Consider the following 19,288-nt stretch of genomic DNA (forward strand, 5'->3'; position numbering starts at 1 on the left):
TACAACTTTATGGAAGTTTACCTGTACATTTTTATAGTGTTATTTGAATTTCTGGAAACTTTGGACAATGCCTAAGAGCATAGAAATATAATTGTCCAAAGAAAAAGTAACTTTTCTGATTAAAAAGTAGCATCTGCTCATAAGAGAGAATTTGTAAAAATTAAAAATGGTATTTTGAGTATTTTCTTAAACCTCTCCTCTGAGCATTTAATGTAATATGAGTTTAATTGTCATTAAAGTCATTTATATAGACTGTATAATGTTTTCTTTCTTTTTTTCTTTTTCAATGCTGGGGATCAAACTCAGGGTCTCATGCATGCTAGCAAGCACTCTGCTATTAAGCTAAACCTCCAGCCCCAACTGTAAAATGTTTTAAAGTATATACTTTAATGAATCATTACTCTACTTTTGAAGAAATTAGATTTTTAATTTTCTACTAGTGTAAATAAAGCTGTAATGAATAACATTTAAAACCTTTGATCATTCCTATGGTTATTTTCTTACAATGTGTTATTAGAAAAGGAATTGCTTGGACTGAAGGAATAGACTGTTTTTGAAGATTCTTTTATAACAGTTGCCAAATTGTTGTCCAGAAAGAGTCTACCAATTTATAGTAGTACATAATTTTTTTCCCTCTAGAGATTGCATTCTAATTTATGTTACATGAGCAAAGAAAACAGGATCACACTCTTTTCCTTGTGTTCTGAAAGCAGTGGTAGAATTTTACATATACTTAGTCTTTTAGAAGTATTTCTCCTACTGCAGATGTGAAATAGGCTGGTTATACAAATCTATTTGTTTCTCTTCTGTAGTGCTGAAAATTATATTGATTTAATGATCTCAAGTTATACTTTTTATGCAATTAGTAGTGTAGTAAAAACTAATATTGTCATGTGCTAATGTCTTTTTTTTGCCTCTATTGTGCTATGGTAGTAGTCCATGCATTATCAGCAAGTTTGTGCTTTTCCTGTGCTTTGCTGAATAGAAAAAGGAACATCTGTTTCCATTATATATCTGCATCATAATGATAACAATTAAATAGCTATTATGGTAGTATACAGTAAATATATTTTGTTGAATGACCTACACTTCCTTTCTGGAAAATTTCAGAGATACCAGAGGCACTTAGTTTTTACAGGTAGGGTCCATGTAGGGGTTTAGAAAGGCCTTTGCTTACTTTAGATAAGTTATTACAGTTCTTATTTTTCTCAGTAAAATCAACCAACCAAATTCATTATTAAACCCAAGGTTTTCATATGTCAGTCTTGAATATGTTTTTCTTAGGTGTATGTTTAGAGTACAAATTATTAGGTCTCTCTCTTACTGCTCTTGAATAGGTAGGTGTAAGATGCTACTAATCATGCAGTTCATTTTTTTTGTGCCTTTTTTTATTTCTTATTTTACTAAGTTGGAAAATTGAAAACAGATACAGCATATTTCACTTTTCTTCTTATATTAGGGGTCATAGTGATATTTACCTTTTAAAAAATTTGGTGGTGAGGATTCAGCCCCAGGTCTTGCATATAATGAGTACACATTTTATTGTTGAGTTATATTCTCAGCTCCTATATTTACCTTTTAAGTTTAGCAGAATGTTTGAAACTATGCACAACTATTTCCATTGACCTTTCAAATTCCAGAGGAATGTTTTCATTTATTTTACTTTTTGGTTAAAGATATTTTGATGGTTATATTAAAAATGAGTAGAAAGTATTTCAGATGAAAAATAAGTATAAGTAAAGAAAATAAACACCTATGTACCATAGATTCAGTTTGAGAAATACAGCATTACCAGTATAATTGAATGTATCATTGAATATAGTTTCCAGATTATATTCCCTTATGGCTTCTTAAAGATGTAACCATCATCCCAAATTTGGTGGTATTTATCCTTGCTTTCTTTTAGGTACTTCTTTTTAACATGATCTAAAACTGTGACCTAACTAACCTCTACTTTAAATAAGTGAATTTTAAAATGTTGGAGCTGTAACTGTTGTTAAACCCTTTTAGTCTAATCACCTGTAATTGGGCATGTTTCTCTGTTTTACTGTCCCTGTTGTCCTTTACTGGTCTCTGATGTCTTTCTAGCCATCATTAGAAAAATATTTATTATGTCTTGTTTGACATGTGTAACAAAATGAAAATAAACTAAAAAGAGAAGCATAGAAAATGTCATTAAGACAATATAGTAAGTTACAGAGCAGGGAATAAAACCCAGTCCCACTGAAATCAATTTAGGCACCCTTCTCTTCACTTTGCCTATCATTTTTTTGGGTCACTCTTAAGTGAAAGGGAAAGAAGAGAGAGGGAGGTTAAGGAGAAGGACAAGAAAAGAAAAAAGAGAGATTTTTCCCTTAGATTTTTTTTTTCCTATAGGGAAAAACAATATATCCATGTCATCTTGGAAGCTCCTCATAGAATGTTAAGACAGTGTGTCTCCTGGAGACTGTGAATCCCTTCTATATTTTTTGGACTTTCTTGGAAACAGTGATAGTTTGGTATAATGAGACGCTCACTGAGCTCTTTAACCCTGCAGTTAATTTTCTGCCCTCTTCAGTCTAATCAGAGTAGGAAAATAGGGACGGGCAAAAACACAACTGTCTTTTTACATGTACATGTATCTAATTTTCAATATATTTTGCAGTCAGGACTTTAAGGAATTATTTTCTCCTTTTTTATGTAGTTCATGCTATGTTCGCATTACAAATGACTTTTTATTTGAAAATGAGTTCGCTCCTTGTTTCTGTTTCGTGACCAACTTGCTAGTCCTAAAGTGAAAATAGCACAAATAGAATAATGTGGAAACACATTTTTAAACTTTCTTTAGAGAAAAATCCCATTCTAAAACTTAGAATTACATGCATGTACTTTCTTTTTCAGGTTTTTACTCAAACAAATTTAATTCATTCTTAGTTGAGATGATTAAGCTTGAATCATAATATTCACACTGTGCCATGCATCTATGAAAAAATAGCTACAAAACTGGAGGTTGGAGTTATATGTCCTATTGTAAAATCACATTTTCCAAAATCTGTTGCTTTGAAATCAAATAGTTGTTTGAGTAAATTATTTGCTTTCTTCTATAAACACATACTGGAAACATAATACCAGTAATCATATTTGTTAGAGTGGATGAAGCTACTAATAGCAATTTTGTCAATGCTATAAAGATTCTCGAGATGTATTTAATAAGTAAACCAGATAGCACATTTGTCTTTGAATATTTTAGGTCAAATTATCTTATGGGTTCAGCATCTTCTAGTAGGAAAGCATATGAGTGAGGAGAGATTTGTAATCAGATACCAGTATTCAGTACTCCTTTTATTTAGGCATTACTTTAGTCACCCTTACAAAATATGATTTCTTTAATTTCTGTCTAGGAAGGCTTTCTTTCTGAGGCAGCATATGTGTGAGAATATTTTATAAAGCATTTTTTTTTTATCTAATTGTAATTTCTGGTGAACATCTGTAATATAAATAATTTTCTATACTGGTTAAATTACCCCATGTTGCTCTCCTCTACTAGGTAGATAAATTGAATAACATGGGATTTTTTTTTTCATATACTAACTTAAATATGTGTACTATTCTTTGTGACTTCATTTTAGTTCAAGTTGAAATTCTTTCAAAACTAGTAACATTGGTTGTATATTTTCCATTGACATAGCCAGTACACAATTTGTAGCTATGATTTCAGAGTTGTCTGTGGGCAAAAAGGATGGAATTTTCTTTAGCCAATGATAGATTTGCATGTTGTAAAAATTTCTTTGTGTCCTTTCTTGAATTCTCAGATCTTTAGAATTTTCCCACTATTTTATTCTTAGGAATATTGTTAATTTTGTCTAGTGTTCTTAAGATGTAGTCAACACATTTATTGAGTTTATTTCATGCTTCAGTCATATGGCATAAAGATATAGTCCTTGCCCTCAGGAAGATAATAATTGATATGCTCTTTTCCCAAAAATGTAACAGATTATGTTTTCTTAATATAATGCCCTCATGTGATTTTATTAGTGTTACTATATTGGGACTTTAAAAGAAAAAGAAAATATATTTTGCTTTCTCTTGCTATTTACCTTTTGAAAAAAATCTTGGAATTATAATTTGGGGCTGCCAAAATTAAAGTACTCTTAATATATATGTTGAATAAATAGAATATGGCATTTTAAAATTTCAGATCAATTCTTCAAAATAAGATCTTACGTTTTTTCCTCAATACTTTATTTTGTTTAAATTGAATGTTAATGTTAATTTAATTTTCTCTCTGCAAATAAAAAGTTGTTATATAACAGTATTCTCTGAAAAGAGGCCTTTATTTTGCTTAATTTAGTAAGAAGCAAGTTCATTTTAATTTTCTTTTTCTTTTTTCATGGTGGGGATTGAATCCAGTGGTGCTCTACCACTATATTTTCTGCCCTTTTTATTTTTTTAGCTTGAGACAGGGTCTCACTTGATTGCTGAGGCTGGCCTCTGCCTTTTGATTTTCCTGCCTCAACCTCCAAAGTAGCTGGGATTATAGGCCTGCACCACCACACCCAGTTCATTTTTCTAAAACTCAACTGACAAAGCCTAGCTAAGTTAAAGTTAGGAACTACACTAAATATAAAGGCAAAACATGTTTTTATAAAGATTTTTTTAAAAAACCTTATATTTGATCTTGATCACACATTAGCTTTGATGCTGCTATTGAATTTATTATAGCATTAAATATGTTCTTATAGCTCATCAAATTTTTTTAAATGATGCTAAGAATAATTACCATTTACCTGTCTCACAAGAAGTGGGTTGTTGATATATTTTCTGGCAAATTTGACCAGTGCAGATAACTGTTTTAGGTGAAAAGACTGACAAAAATACTATTTTTTTGTCTATAATAATTGCAGTCTTTCTGGGGTATAACCTTTCCTGTTTGAAAATATGAAGATATAGATATAAGTTTCAGTTTATATGTATTATAATTAGCAGTAGAAGTAAAATTTGTATGTCATGTAGAGTGTTTGCATGATGTACCAGATCCTTTTGGATTTTAGTGATATTTTGAGTTTTACATTGCTTACATATTTCTCAAAATAATTACTTGAATTCCAAAATAAGCTCTTTTTGTTGTTAACTTGTTGTTGTTTGCAGTGCAAGGGATAGAAATTTGGGCCTTGTGTGCTATATACCATTGAGCTATTCCCCCAGTTTTAGTTAATTTTTGAAATATATATTTTATAAGATTTTTATTTATAAAGAGGCAAACACATTTAGTAGATGATTACAATGGATTTAACCACACCACTAGGGTTATCCAGGTAGTTTTTTGAACTGGTTAATGCTTAGTGATCTGAAGGAAGAAGGGGGTGGTATTGTGGGACTTCAAAAGCCAAATAATGTCTATTGACAGAACTCAAAGTCACCAAGATCCTATTTGTACTTCAGTTCTAAGATTAAGTTCAAATGTGTTTTGAGTTGTATGTTGGTTAACTTTGTGTTGCTATGGCCAAAATACCGGACAGGAATAATCTAGAGGAGGAAAAGTTTATTTTGGCTCATGGTTTTAAAGCATTCAGTCATCATGGCAGAAACATCATGGCAGAAGGACATGATGGAGAGAAGCTGCTCAGAACAGGAAGCAGAGAGAGGAAGGGGCTTTGGAGAAGATAAACTCTTTCAGGACATCACCACCCTTGTGACCTACTTCTTCCAACTGGGTGCCACCTCCCAGTAGTACATTCAGCTCTCTGTGGGTTAATCCACTGATGAGGTTGAGCCTCCATGATCCAATCATTGCTTGAAAAGCCCCAACTCTGAACCTCACTTGCACTGGGGACCATGATTTAAACACATGAGCTTTTCTAGGGACATTCCAGATCCAAACTGTAGCAAGTTGTGACAAATTCTAAAATTCTGAAAAATCCTAAATTTTATAGCAAGGAATTAGCTGAAGTCAATAGTTTTTATACATAGTATGTATGTTCAAGACTTTTGCTCTTACATAAGCTTGCCTAATTATTTTCCTATCCAAGAGAAGTAAATAAAACCCTTTAACTTATGAATTTTCATGTTCTATAAACAGCAAAATTCTATTATCATCATTATATGCTTAGCAAATTTCATATATTATTTAATTTGATCCATTTATGTAAAATGTAAAATTCCTATTTTACTGATAAAGAATTCAAGGCTCAAACATGATTAATTTGCTGGAGTCATGTGGTTAATAAATGACAGCTCAAGGATTTCAACTGAAATATGTGTCACTCTAGGGTCCATTCCTGCTATATGCCAATGCCTTTGTTTCTTTACCAAGTAATTCATTATGCTATCTTCTGATTATGGTTCAAATTACATTCTCAGAGGCATGTAAAATGCATAAAGCAACTGTCTTAAGAAGCAAAGGAAAACTTATATAACCTCCTGGTATTCTTTTTTTAAAACTATTTTTAAAATAGCTTTATATTTAATTTATTTTTTATTTTTGTGTGGTGCTAAGGATCGAACACAGTGCCTCACACATGCTAGGTGAGTACTCTACCACTGAGCCACACCCCAAGCCCTCCTGGTATTCTTATATACCATTATCAATAGGATGATAACATTCCAATGTTAGTTTAAATTATGGTGTCTGTATCAATTTTGCTATATAGAATGAAGAAAGAATTATATCTACAATATAAATTTATTTTGGCACTAGGTTGACTTAGCTATTAAATAATGTATTTGCTACCAGATTGAACAATAAATAGCAAGAAATTTTTAAATTTATGATTTCTAACCTTTAGAATATTTTTGCTTTTAGTGACTTTCAGGGGGTAAAAAACATGGTTTCCCTTAGTAGGTGTATTATTTTGCTTGGGCTGCCATAACAAAGTACCACAAACTGGGTGGCTTAAAAAACAAAACAGTTTGATGTCAAGTTCTGGAGAATGGAAGTACAAGATCAAGGTGTCAGCCTGGTTGCTTCCTTCTGAGAGCTGTGAGGTAGAATCTATTCCATGTCTCTCTCCTAGCTTCTGGAGGTTTGCTGGAAACCTTTCTTGTTTCTTGGCTTGAAGATTGATTATTCTGATCTTTGACTTTATATTTACTTGGTGTTCTTTTGGTGTGCATATTTGTCTCTGTGTCCAAATTTCCCTGTTTATAAGGACACCAGTAATATTAGATTAGGGCCCACCCTAATGATTTCATCTTAATTTGATCATTTGCAAAGACCCTATTTCCAAATAGGGATCTCTTTTGGGGATACAATTCAATGTATAACTACAGGCAATTTTTCTTAGGTAGTATATTTGAAAATTCTTTAGTAGTAGCTATACATATAAGTTTGAAGTTTATCAAAACATTGGTATAATTATATGAATATATGTCCATAAATGAGTCATGTACAGATATTTGTTTTGGAATAGGATTGATTTTGGGCTTGCTTTATTTTTATAAAAATTTAGGAAGAACAATTTGTAGGATAACTATTGTGCATAGTTTTGGATAAATTAAATATGATTAGATATCAAAATATATGGGACAGTAATAAGATCAGTGTAGCTGGTAGTATAATGAAGTTTGGATTTCCATAGGCATTTTGGGCAAGAGAATGTTGCTGAGGAAGACAGAATATGAGTTAAAGTCCAATGCAGGAATAATTATTTTATATATGCTGGGTTGTGGTGATGAAGGGATATTGTCCGACCATTCAAAATATTTAATGTTGATTTTAGCTGTTAAAGTTCAAGGAAGGTTTATTTTAATTTTATTTTGTAGTATATTTGGAATATATCAACAGCAAGGAAAACATGACCCAAAACCCTGATACTCAGAGTTAGTTGTTATTAACATTTTGGCATTTGATATAATTTCAGTCATTTGCACCATCTTTTTCATTGAGATTGTATTGTATACATAGTTTTCTAAAATAAATTAAATTCTGTATTGTTCTCTAACTCTAGGTCTGAGTTTGAGACCCATTGGGTAACACTCCTGAGAGTCATTAGTGATGAGTTAGATCACCATATTTCCCTGTACCATATGGTCGAGCCAACTTTGTCTTGTCTGATGAGTCCTTTGCCTTCAGTCTTGTCCCCCACCTACCTCCTTTTGTATTGCTGCCAAGGCCTTTTTAATAATTATGTCACTCTCCTGGCTTAACTCCTTTAGTAAGGATAGAGGTCCAGCTTTTTATCATCTTTGTGATCTTCCTCTTTCCTTTGTCTTCTCATCTTTACTTGCCCCTCAGCTATTTGACAGTTTCAGAATATTGTATACTGTTTTGCACCTACAAAATTTTCACTTCTTCCCTCCACTAAAAATGTCCTTCATCTATGTGTCCCTCTTTCTAGCAGCTATTTATTCTTTGGGAGTCATTGCAAATGGCAGTTCCTCTCTGAAATCTTTATTCTAAGCCTGGTTTTCCTTCTTTTTAGTATCTGTAACACTTTCTGTAAAACTTGTTATAGAATTGATAACAGGGTTTATAGTGGCCAGTTGTCATCTTTTCCTCTCTTACTCGACTCTTGTTGATGTTTTTTTTATTACATGTGGTACTGGGGATTGAACCTGAGAGTGTTCTGCCACTGAGCTTCATCCTCAGCCCCCACTCTTTTTTTAATTTTATGGGCATGCACCACCATGCTGGACACCAAACTATTACTTAAGTGCTGTGCTAGGTATTGTAAAATTGGAAACCAAAATGAAGAGGAACTTTAAGGATTTTTGTGGCCTAGTGGAAGACTCCTAGTATTAGTGAGTTTGTGCTGGATGGTGGTAAGGAAAATAATGAAGAATTGTTAAAGAGAATATACCTGAATGGCCGATTAAAATGGAATTGTGACTGAAAATGTGTGTATAGTGCTTTGAAGTTAACAGAGTTTATTTGTTACAGGTGGTAGTGAACCTGCGTTGCAGGTTGTAGCACATGTTTTCAGTAGGTGTGTTGAAATTTCCTGAACTCTACCTGCAAGAGGAGCCCCAGAGCTTCAGCTCTGTGGTTTGCAGTCATGCCCTGGTATGAGGCTGTTACTTTTCCACTTCATCTTTTCTGCTCTTGCAGGGGAGCTGTGTTAGAATTTAGCTGTTTGTTTTTGTAAACAGCTGTAGAGAAACTGAGAAAAAATGTTTTATTAATATCAGCAGTTTTTGTATAATGCCTTGTTAGTTTTATACGAGTTTATAGAATGCTTAAAGAATGCTTTACTCATTATGGGCACTTAGCATTGTGATGTTGTTTTAGTTATATCTAGTTGTTAATGGCTTCTTATTGATTTTTAGGTTTTTAGTCTAATTTCCTTTTCTCTTAAATAATAAAGAGGCACATAACATTAATTTTACTTATTAAAAATGTGCTCCAGTAATATGTAATCAGCTCTTCACTCTTATGGAAGACATTCAACTAGAAACTGATAAAATTCCACATCAAGAAGCAGTAGAAGCAGTAGAAATATTTTATTATAAAACTTATGTATTAACAAGAATGAACACTGTAGTTAGTAACCAAAGTATTTTTTTCTTCATAAAAAGTGGGAGCATTTTTCAGAATTCTGGGAAATGTCAAAGTAATTTTGGCTCTAGTCATGCTGCATTTAATGCTATTGAGAATATTGCTAACATTAACAAAAATATTCTGTAATTTCCTCAGATATTGCTACTGGTGATGAGGGATGTAAAGTTGGCATGCTTTCATGTTTTGAGCATTATCATTATGCACTTCTGATTTTACATGTCAGAAGCAATATTTTTGTTAAGACTGCTGAGAATATTTTTGGTTAGGGGTAGAGGTCAGGCTCTTATTATTTGTATATTAGTGATATATAGAATAAAATAATTGTGTCAGAGTAAATACATATATAATTTCAAAGAAGTATATTTATACATTTGTCAGAGTTTATTTTGCTATATCAGAATATGGTGATTTTGCAAGGAAGACAAGTTTTATTTCTATATTGATTATTTTATTTTGTAATTTTCTGTGACCATTGTGAATACTCATCTTGCAGATATAAGCTGTTGTTCACCAGGGAGCTTTCGTAAAATTGGCTAAATGAGCAAGTCCATCTTCACTGAGGAGAAACAACTTGAAGCTCATCCCTACTTATGGTGAGTCAGTGTCATCTTCATATATGAAAGATCAAGATCAATGTTATTTTGTGTTTGTGGTGTTATCAAACAATAATTTGAGTTAAACTTTGTTTTATGAGATATTATTGGAATGTTGAACTATGATGCTTCATTACTTGAATCTAAAGGATAGCACAGAAATCACCCAGACAGAAAAAAAAAAAAAAAATGGAAGTAATCATTTATTGTTTCTGAATGTACTTAAAAGCAGTTTTATTGTTTGTTTATTTGTTTCAAGCCCAGGTCTGGCTGTGTTGCTCCAACAATTCTCCTGCTTCAGCCTCAGGTAGCTGGGACTATAGGCATGTGTCACCACACCCAGCTCAGAGCAGTTTGATTAGCTCATCTCACCTTTGTTCTTATTTCCATATGACATACCATCTAATGAGTAATTCATGACTCTTATTTGAATGAATGTTGAATACATACATTCAAATACATATATACTTATTTTAAAATGTATTACATATTTGAGAAACTTATGGGTAACTGCCATATCAATGTAAAGGTTTTCTTCCATTTTCAAATAGATTATTTTGTCTTTCAACTGGTAGTCATTGTTAATGCTTGTCCCAGACTGCTATGCCAGAGATATAGTGAATGACTCCATGTGTTTACTATTATTACAAAAAATCAGTAGTGATTTACATAGCAATCTGCAGTTTAGGCTAGTATAATTTAATGCATATTTAATAATCATAATCTCATTTTGCTCTAATAATTATATTTATGATTTGACCTAATCTTATCTAACCATGAAATATGTATATATGTGAATGTACATGTATGTATATATTTATGTATATGAATATATTTAAATATATTTGATACAGGTATTGATGTTGCTTTGGCCCTTTTTTTATTCTACCTGCTTTCACTTGATTCACCTTCACTGTCAGATCATCGAAGTAAGTTTTTTTAATAGTCTTGCTTTACTAGTGTTTTTCCTTTTTTTCATAGAATAAATTTTATTGTGTATATTTAAGTTTCACACCATGATATTAAGGAATGCATACAGGTAGTAAAATAGTTACTATAGTGAAGCAAATTAGCATATCTATCATCTCACATAATTACTTTTTTGTTGCAAGAGCAGCTAAAATCTCCTTATTTAAAAATCCTAAATACAATATACTTTTATTAACTATAGTCTCATGTTGTATATTAAATCTCTGAACTTTTTCATCCTATTATCGGCTACATTGTATCCTTTGACTTATATCTTCCCATTCCTCCCCATAACCATAGTTTCATTCTTTTTCTCTGTATATTTTAGCTTTCTAAAAAAGATTCTACACGTAAGTGAGATCATGCATTATTATTCTCCTGTGTCTGGCTTGTTTTACTAGTATGATATATTTCAGGTTCATCCATTCATTTTGTGACAAATGGCAGAATCTCCTTTTTAAGGCTGAATGATAGTCTCTCATTATGTGTATGTGTGTGTGTGTGTGTGTATGTGTGTGTGTATAAATATATATATGGACTAGGGCTGTGGCTCAGCAGTGGAGCGCTTGCCTCATGTGCATAAGGCACTGGGTTCGATCCTCAGCACCACATAAAAATAAATAAATAAAATAAAGGTATTGTGTCCACCTACAACTAAAAATATGAAAAAACAATTGAGATTAAAATAGATCATGACATATAAGTTAAAGAAATCAGAAATAATTTGAAAAAATATGTATACATACATATATACATATGTTTACATACATACATGCACATACATATGCATATACACACATGTGCACATCACACACATGTGTATCCATTTGTACACATGTGCACACATGTGTACACGTGTGTATATATTTATGTGTATATATATGTGTGTGTGTGTGTCTGTGTATGTATATCTCTATATATCACACATTTTCTTTGTCCATTTGTCTGTTCATGACCCTTAGGTTGTTTCTGGATCTTGTCTATTAGAACAAAACTGTAATGCACATGGGAATGGGGAGTGCTGTTATCTTTATGCCATGGTGATTTCATCTCCTTTGTGTATACCCAGAAGAGGGATTCCTGGGTTTATGGTAGTTCTTTAGGAACCTCCATGCTATTTTCCTAATAATTTTTTCTTTCTTCTTTACTATCTTTTAACTTTTTCTTTCAGAGTATAAATAAATCTCATGGTCAAAGACTGGTAGAAGTGATGCTCACTAAAGTCAAAACTACACTTAGATATTGACTTCTATTCTTGCCTCCTCATCTTATTGTACCCATACATGATCTTACATGATTATGGCCAACCCAACCATCTAGGTGAACTGTTTTCAAATAGGCCATGTAGTTAAAAAAGAGTAGCATTTTTTTGAAAAAAAATTTTATTTGGAGGAAAGGTTGTTATTGTACAACTTTCTTTTTCTCAAAAAGACTTCCAGTATGTCTGTTGTAAAATAGGACTCCTGTCTTATGCTTTACAGATAATTATTACATATACCTTGATGCATTTGCATAATCATATTCCCTGAAAACATTATTTTAGATGATCTTTCTCAGTATTGTTATTATTCTTTTCACATATAGCCTATGCTAAACCTTTTCAGTGGAACTAGGCTTTGGAAATGTCTTTAGTATTATAGTGTGAGTAAATAAAATAATTAATATACAAGTTTGAGTTTATAAAGGTAGAATAATTCTTTTTGTAGTTATGACAATAAAATGCTCATTATTATTATTGAATAAAATTTGCTTAGCTTCATGATATGTACTTTCCATATCTCATTCTCTCTTCACAGCAGTCATATGAGGGAGGAATAATAATCCCAAGTTTCTAGATGAGGGAGCTTAAGAGTTAAAGAGCTTAATTACATAAGATCTGTGGCTGACCCAGGATTCTGGACTACTAACCTCTGAGCTTCTACTTTAAATTCCAAGTGCTGTATAAAGCTTCAAGAACCTTTTCCCCCAAGCACTGGGGATCAAACCCAGGGCCTGTTCATGCTCAGCAAGTGCTCTACCGTTTATCTACTCCTGCAACCCACTAAACTGAACGGAGCTTTCATGTATACAACTAAAGATGGGGCTGCTTCCTATTAGTCTAGTCTGACTGGTTCATAATGATCATATACTAAAGTTTTGATTATGGGACTGGGATTGTAACTCAGTAGTAGAGTGCTTTCCTAGCATGTGTGAGGCACTGGGTTTGATCTCAGCATCACACAAAAACAAACAAATAAGATATAGATATTTTGTCTATTTGCAACTAAAAATATATTTTAAAGAAGTTTTGATTGTGGTACACCAACATGTGTCAGGACAAAACATTTGCTTTTGTGATTTTATATAGATACAACTTTTGACGATCTTTTAGTATATTAGTATATTAGGTACTAAACTTATTGTTATGTGTATATACATATGCTTATGTCATATGTGTTCTTTAAGTAGAATCTCAGTGGTATGAGAACCCTGAAGAACTTAGGTGGTATGTTTTGAGTGTTGGCTCTACTCTTCAGGTAGTAGAATTGCCATTTAATTCATAAGTTTGCTAGACGTTGAGATGTTGGTTCTGGAACATTGTGTACATATAAATGTCAAATAGGTCTTCTAAATGGTGGTATTAGTTGTTTAATGGATACATCATGAAATGTGACATGTTAGTTTGACCATTGTTGAGGGAAAACTAAATGCATAAATTGTTTAGATATTATGGAAATTTGTGTTTCTGTGAGTTTTATATTTAAAAATCCTTCAGTGGTTTCTTTGTTTATAAAATACAGGTATTATTATTATGATTATTATTATTATTATTAGTGTATATACAAGTCTCCTGTATTGGGCAATTGCAGACTGCCTCAGGCAGCTCCAGGAACCTTTTCCTGTCACCTATCCAAAAATTATCGGTACTCCTTGCATGTTAAATTTCATTTAAACTGAATGGCTTGTAGTCATGTTATCATGTAAGTTTTTTGTACTTTTGTTCTCAGTGTATTTTCCTTCCGGCCAGTATGGTCTTTCCTCTCTGCTCCCTTGGCAAGTACCAACTTTTCATTCTAGGTTCAGCTTTGTTAACGCCTTGAAATCTCTCTTAGTGACTGACCTCTGTCTCTGAACCGTTCCACTATATGATTCTATTCTAGAACCTGTATTTTATTGCTTATTTATTTTTGTGCATCTTTCTTAACTAGATTGTAGACTTTTTAATGGCAATTACAAATGCTACATATCGAATGCATATTTATGTCCCAAATTTTTAGCATAATACATGATATAGATTGGGTGCTTGATAAGAACTTGTTGAATGAATGAATGGTTAATCTCTCCAGGAAAGAAAAGGTGATACTGGCAATTAATTGATAATGGTAGTAAAGTGAATTCCAAGGTAGAATGCTACTGTACATTGCAGGGAGCATTCAGTGTATAAAAGAGGATCTTTCCCAAACTCTCACCATAATCACATTAGTTTCTTGAAATGTGTAGTGTATGTCCAGAATTTTGTTATCCTGAACCATCAAACATTTGTTATTGGAAATTTACTTATAAAATTTAGAAAGCTAATTTTTTAAAACAAATATTAGATTTCAATAATGAGTCTAGTAAATTTTAAGTCTATTATTTTCCTTAAGGAGATCCATAGGTACTCTGGTATTATAATCAGTCTAAAGTTAGAAAAGGAACTTTCTGTTTTAAAAATTATACAAAGGAAATCAGAAGAGGGTCCATTTGTTATCACATTTAAAGTTTAATTTACTCTAAATTTGTAATACTTATACTCTAATCCCAATTAAAATACTTACTATGACTAATATTACTATACTGGTAAATTCTGACATGGTTCAGTAGTTTTACATTTGAAAAATACTCATATTACCCCTTTAGTAATATGCTAAGCTTTAAGTTGATGTTATATTTTGTCTGTGTATAATTTAATAGGATTATATTAATTAGAGGTTATATGTTCTTTCACCATCATATTGTAATTTTAACTGAGTACTTCACAATGGAAATATTTTAACTGAGTAAATACTATACAATGAAGATATTTAAAGAAAGCTTAAGTTTTCTGGTATCAATTGGATTCTATTAAATGACTTATTTTAGAATATATAGAAACAATTTAACACAATATACTGAATTAGAATGAACTGTGCTGAGCAGCGTATTCACTAAATACTTAAAATGGGGAGAGGGTTTTGGGATTAGAAGGAATGACATTTTCCTTTTTCAAGCATAAAACACTAAGACAATCTTGTAAGAAGATATTACATACAGTAGTGATTCAATTTGTACATTCTTTTCTTAAATTAATTTTTAAAATTTGTTCTAATTGGTTGTGGACTGAAGAATGCATTTTGACACATTGTACACGAATGGAGTATAACTTCTTATTCCACTGGCTGTGGAATGGTGCTGAGTCACACCAGTAGTATAATCATACATGTAGATAGTATTATTATAGGGTAATAATATCTGTCTCAATTTGTTCATTCTTTAGCCTACTTAATAGTCACAAACTTTTAAGTAAATTTGTGTGATTTAATTTGTGCTGCTCAGAAACAGTGATCAAAATGGCAATAAAAGTCACATAATTAAATAACAATACCAAACAAATAAACAAAAAACAAACGGATTTTACTGTGGTCCATTCTTCATTCAATTTCTGGCAACCTTTATGATTACAAATCACTTGGTTGACTAACTAGACATTATCAATGTGAATTATGTATCAGGTTCATTTTTCCTGGTTGATAGTTGGCATATGCTGTACCTCTTATATTTTGTATCAAATTCTTTTAAAAATATTTTTAGTTGTAGATGGACAAAATACCTTTTTTTAAATTCATTTTTATGTGGTACTGAAGATCAAACCCAGTGCCTCATATGAGTAAAGTAAGTGCTTTACCACTGAGCTACAACCCCAACCTAAGTATCAAATTCTTGAACAGTAATAAGATAGAATCAACTCTTTATTTCAGGAAAACTAAATCATCTTTTTAAAAAATGAAATGTTGCTAACGTTTTAACAATGCATTATAATTCCTGCCTTTGAATTTCAGAATGGAATCCGCAGTGATGATTTTTTTTTTTCAGATTAAAAAAATCTTTAGCATGATTTTCCAACAGGCATAAAACTTCTGTTGATACTGGTTCTACAGACTGCTTTGGCAGTTGCTTGAGTCTAGGTTGTAAAAACAGGTTTTTTTTTTTTTTTTTTTTTTTTTCTTTAGTATTTAAAAAGTCATGACTGGGAAACTGCATATTTAAAATTTTTTTCCTGTAAAGGAAAAAATGTAATTTTCCTTAAATGTCTAATTTGTTATGAGGCCATGATGTTGCAGATTCAAAAATGTGGGACATTCTAATGATTAATAGGGTGAATATCTTTTTGGGTAAGGAAAAGGGTCCACAGTGACCTGAATCTTGAGTCTTTTAGTTTGTAAAACTGAATCAAGGGGTCAATTCTACTTTCAAATGTGTCCTGTTCTCTTTTGACTTAATAAGAATTCTTCATGTGTAACTAGACTGGCAACCGAATGGCAGAAAATTCCTTTAGAACAATTACGTTTTCTCTTTTTTTTTTTTTTTCTCTTTTTCCAGAATTTCAGCTTTTTTAAAAACTTTATTTTATTTAGTTTTGAATGTGGTGCTGAGGATTGAACTCAATGGCTCATGCATGTATGCAAATGCTTCACCACTGAGCCACAATCCCAACCCTAGAACAATTACATTTTCTTGAATCTAATCCACCCAAGCAATTGAAAGTAAAGTGAGTGTACAGTCTCTAATTTATCAACAAATTTCTAGGGTAGAGGATGTACCTGAATGGCAGGGCTCTTGCCTAGCATATGTGAGGTACTGGGTTCAAATACCCAGAATCACCCACCCACATACATACAAACACACACACATAAAATTAAATGAACCGTATTTTTGGTGTCACATTTAAGAAATTTTTTTCCTAACTTGAGTTGTTGAAGATTTTCACCTTTGTTTTGTTTTAGAATTTTAATTGCTTCATACACTTAAGTGTATGATCCATTTTATGTTAATTTTTATATGTGGTGTGAGATAAAGATCTATATTCATCTTCTGGCATGTGGATATCCATTTTTCCTTGAATAATTTGTTAAAAAGGCTGTCATTTCCCCAGTGAATTTATTTGGCCCCTTTGTTGAAAATCAGCTGACCTTTTAAGTAAGAATTATTTCTTAATGTAAGGAATATTTCTGGGCTCTGAATTCTGTTTCAATGATCTATTTATCTTTTTGCCAGTACATTGTGTTGATAACTATTGCTTTACATGAAGTTTTGAAATTGGAAAATGTAATTTTCAAAATTGTGTTGGCAATTTGGTATTTTGCAATGCTATATAAATTTTGGTGTCATCTTGTCAATTTCTGTCAAAGCTGCCTAAATTTTGATAAGGATGATGTTGAATATATGAGCCAATCAGGGGAGAATACCCATCTTAGCAATATTGAACTTTATACTCCATTTATTTGAATGTTGTTTGTTTTTATTTTCCACCCCTCTACTAACTTTTTATTTTTTTGTGCTTTTTGTTTTTAAAAAATATTTTTAGTTGTAGATGGACATAATTATTTTATTTTATTTTTTATGTGGTGCTGAGGATTGAACCCAGTGCCTCACACATGCTAGGCAAGTACTCTGCCACTGAGCCACAACCTCAGTCCTCTCTGCTTGCTTTTAAGGTCTTTTTTTCTGTTTGTTTTTTGTTTTAAACAGGTTCATGTTGATGACTGGGTATGAATTTCCTTTAATTTATACTGCTTGGGAGATTGGGGCTTTTTGAATATGTGAATTGGCATCTTTAATCAGCTCTGGTAATTTTTTCACTCTTCAAATACCATTTTTCTTTGAATCTAAATTGTAAGCTGCACCATTTATGTACCACTAAAAGAAAAAAAAAATAACACAAAAGTCTTACTAATAGTACTATGTGCGTATGTGTGTGTGTGTATTTTCCCCTCCAGTGCTGAGAATCAAACTCAGGACCTTGAGCTACCACTGAGCTACACCCCCAGCTCAATAATAGTACTATGTGATATGTGAATTGATCATACTGATTTTGAAATTTGTCATTTTCCCAAAGGAATTGGTAAATGTTTTCTCAATGGCATTGCTTGGACATGATCTTTTATATTCTTTTATCTGGAGGGGGCAGGGGTACAAAAAATGGTGGAATGAGACAGACATCATTACCCTATGAATCTACATTGTGCACAACCGTAGAAACCAAAAGTTGTACCCATTTGTGTACAATGAATCAAAATGGAGTCTGTAAAAACAAACAAACAAAAAAACAATACCACAATATCATATGCTTATAGTTTTCTCTTATTCCTATAAATACTTAGTCATTGTTTTGTAAGAATCTAATGACCACTTAATTGTGGCTATTATTTCAATTATGAGCATTTGCTTCACTAAATAGATTGTGTGACCCTTTATATATACTTTTAACAAACTTTTCTGAAGTACAATACATATCACAATAACTACTGTGGTTTGAATGTGTACCCAAAGTTCATGTTGGAAACTTAATCCCCAGGGCAACCGTGTTAAGAGATAGTAGGGCATCTGGGTTCTGCCCTCATTAAAGGATTAATGTTGTTACCTTGGAGTAGGTTAGTTATTGAGAAACTAAGACCTGAGATAAAAGTAAGTTTGACCCTCTTCTTGCTCTCTTTCTTGCCTCTCTTCTCCTTCCACATCTGCCATGGGGTGATATAGCAAGAAGCCATTACCAGATGCAGGCCCCTTGACCTTGGACTTCCCAGCCTCCAGAACTGTAAGAAATAAATTTCTTTCTTTATAAATGACAAAATCTGTGGTATTCTGTTGTATCTACACAAAATGAACTAAAACTGTAACTTCTCAATGCTAATGCAGAGTTTTTGAAGATATTTAACAAGAATTAAAATAAATTTATTTACTGTTGACAGTGCACAAAATTCAGCTGAAGTGAGGACAACATGGATACCACAGCATATGATGGTTGCTGCCTGCAAAATAGTAGTTCTAATAAACCACCAATTTTTAAAATTTATTTTAATTAAAAATAAAAAATTTACATAGGGCAATGTTGTTTGATTCATTCTGTTATTTTTTTCCCTTCCCCCCCACCCTCCCACCCCTCTTTTCCCTCTATACAGTCCTTCCTTCCACCATTCTTACCACCCTCCTTAAACCACCAATTTTGAGATGTATTTTGATTTTTAAGATATTT

The 19,288-nt window shown here is 32.1% G+C and overlaps 1 long non-coding RNA gene across 22 annotated transcripts in view; it reads left to right on the plus strand.

The window, feature by feature from the left end:
* Positions 1-19,288, plus strand: part of LOC306664896 — a 147,440-nt gene that overhangs the window by 15,101 nt on the left and 113,051 nt on the right. For 11 of the 22 annotated variants that reach the window (XR_013764824.1, XR_013764825.1, XR_013764826.1 and 8 more), the window contains 3 exons: positions 9,969-10,068; positions 10,923-10,997; positions 18,793-18,850. This is a non-coding gene — a long non-coding RNA (uncharacterized lncRNA). The remainder of the gene's footprint in view (positions 1-9,968; positions 10,069-10,922; positions 10,998-18,792; positions 18,851-19,288) is intronic. The other 11 variants (XR_013764830.1, XR_013764832.1, XR_013764833.1 and 8 more) reach the window with 1 other exon arrangement.

The sequence above is a fragment of the Sciurus vulgaris genome (genome assembly GCF_902686455.1).
Source record: "Sciurus vulgaris genome assembly, chromosome: 6".
Taxonomy (NCBI): domain Eukaryota; kingdom Metazoa; phylum Chordata; class Mammalia; order Rodentia; family Sciuridae; genus Sciurus; species Sciurus vulgaris.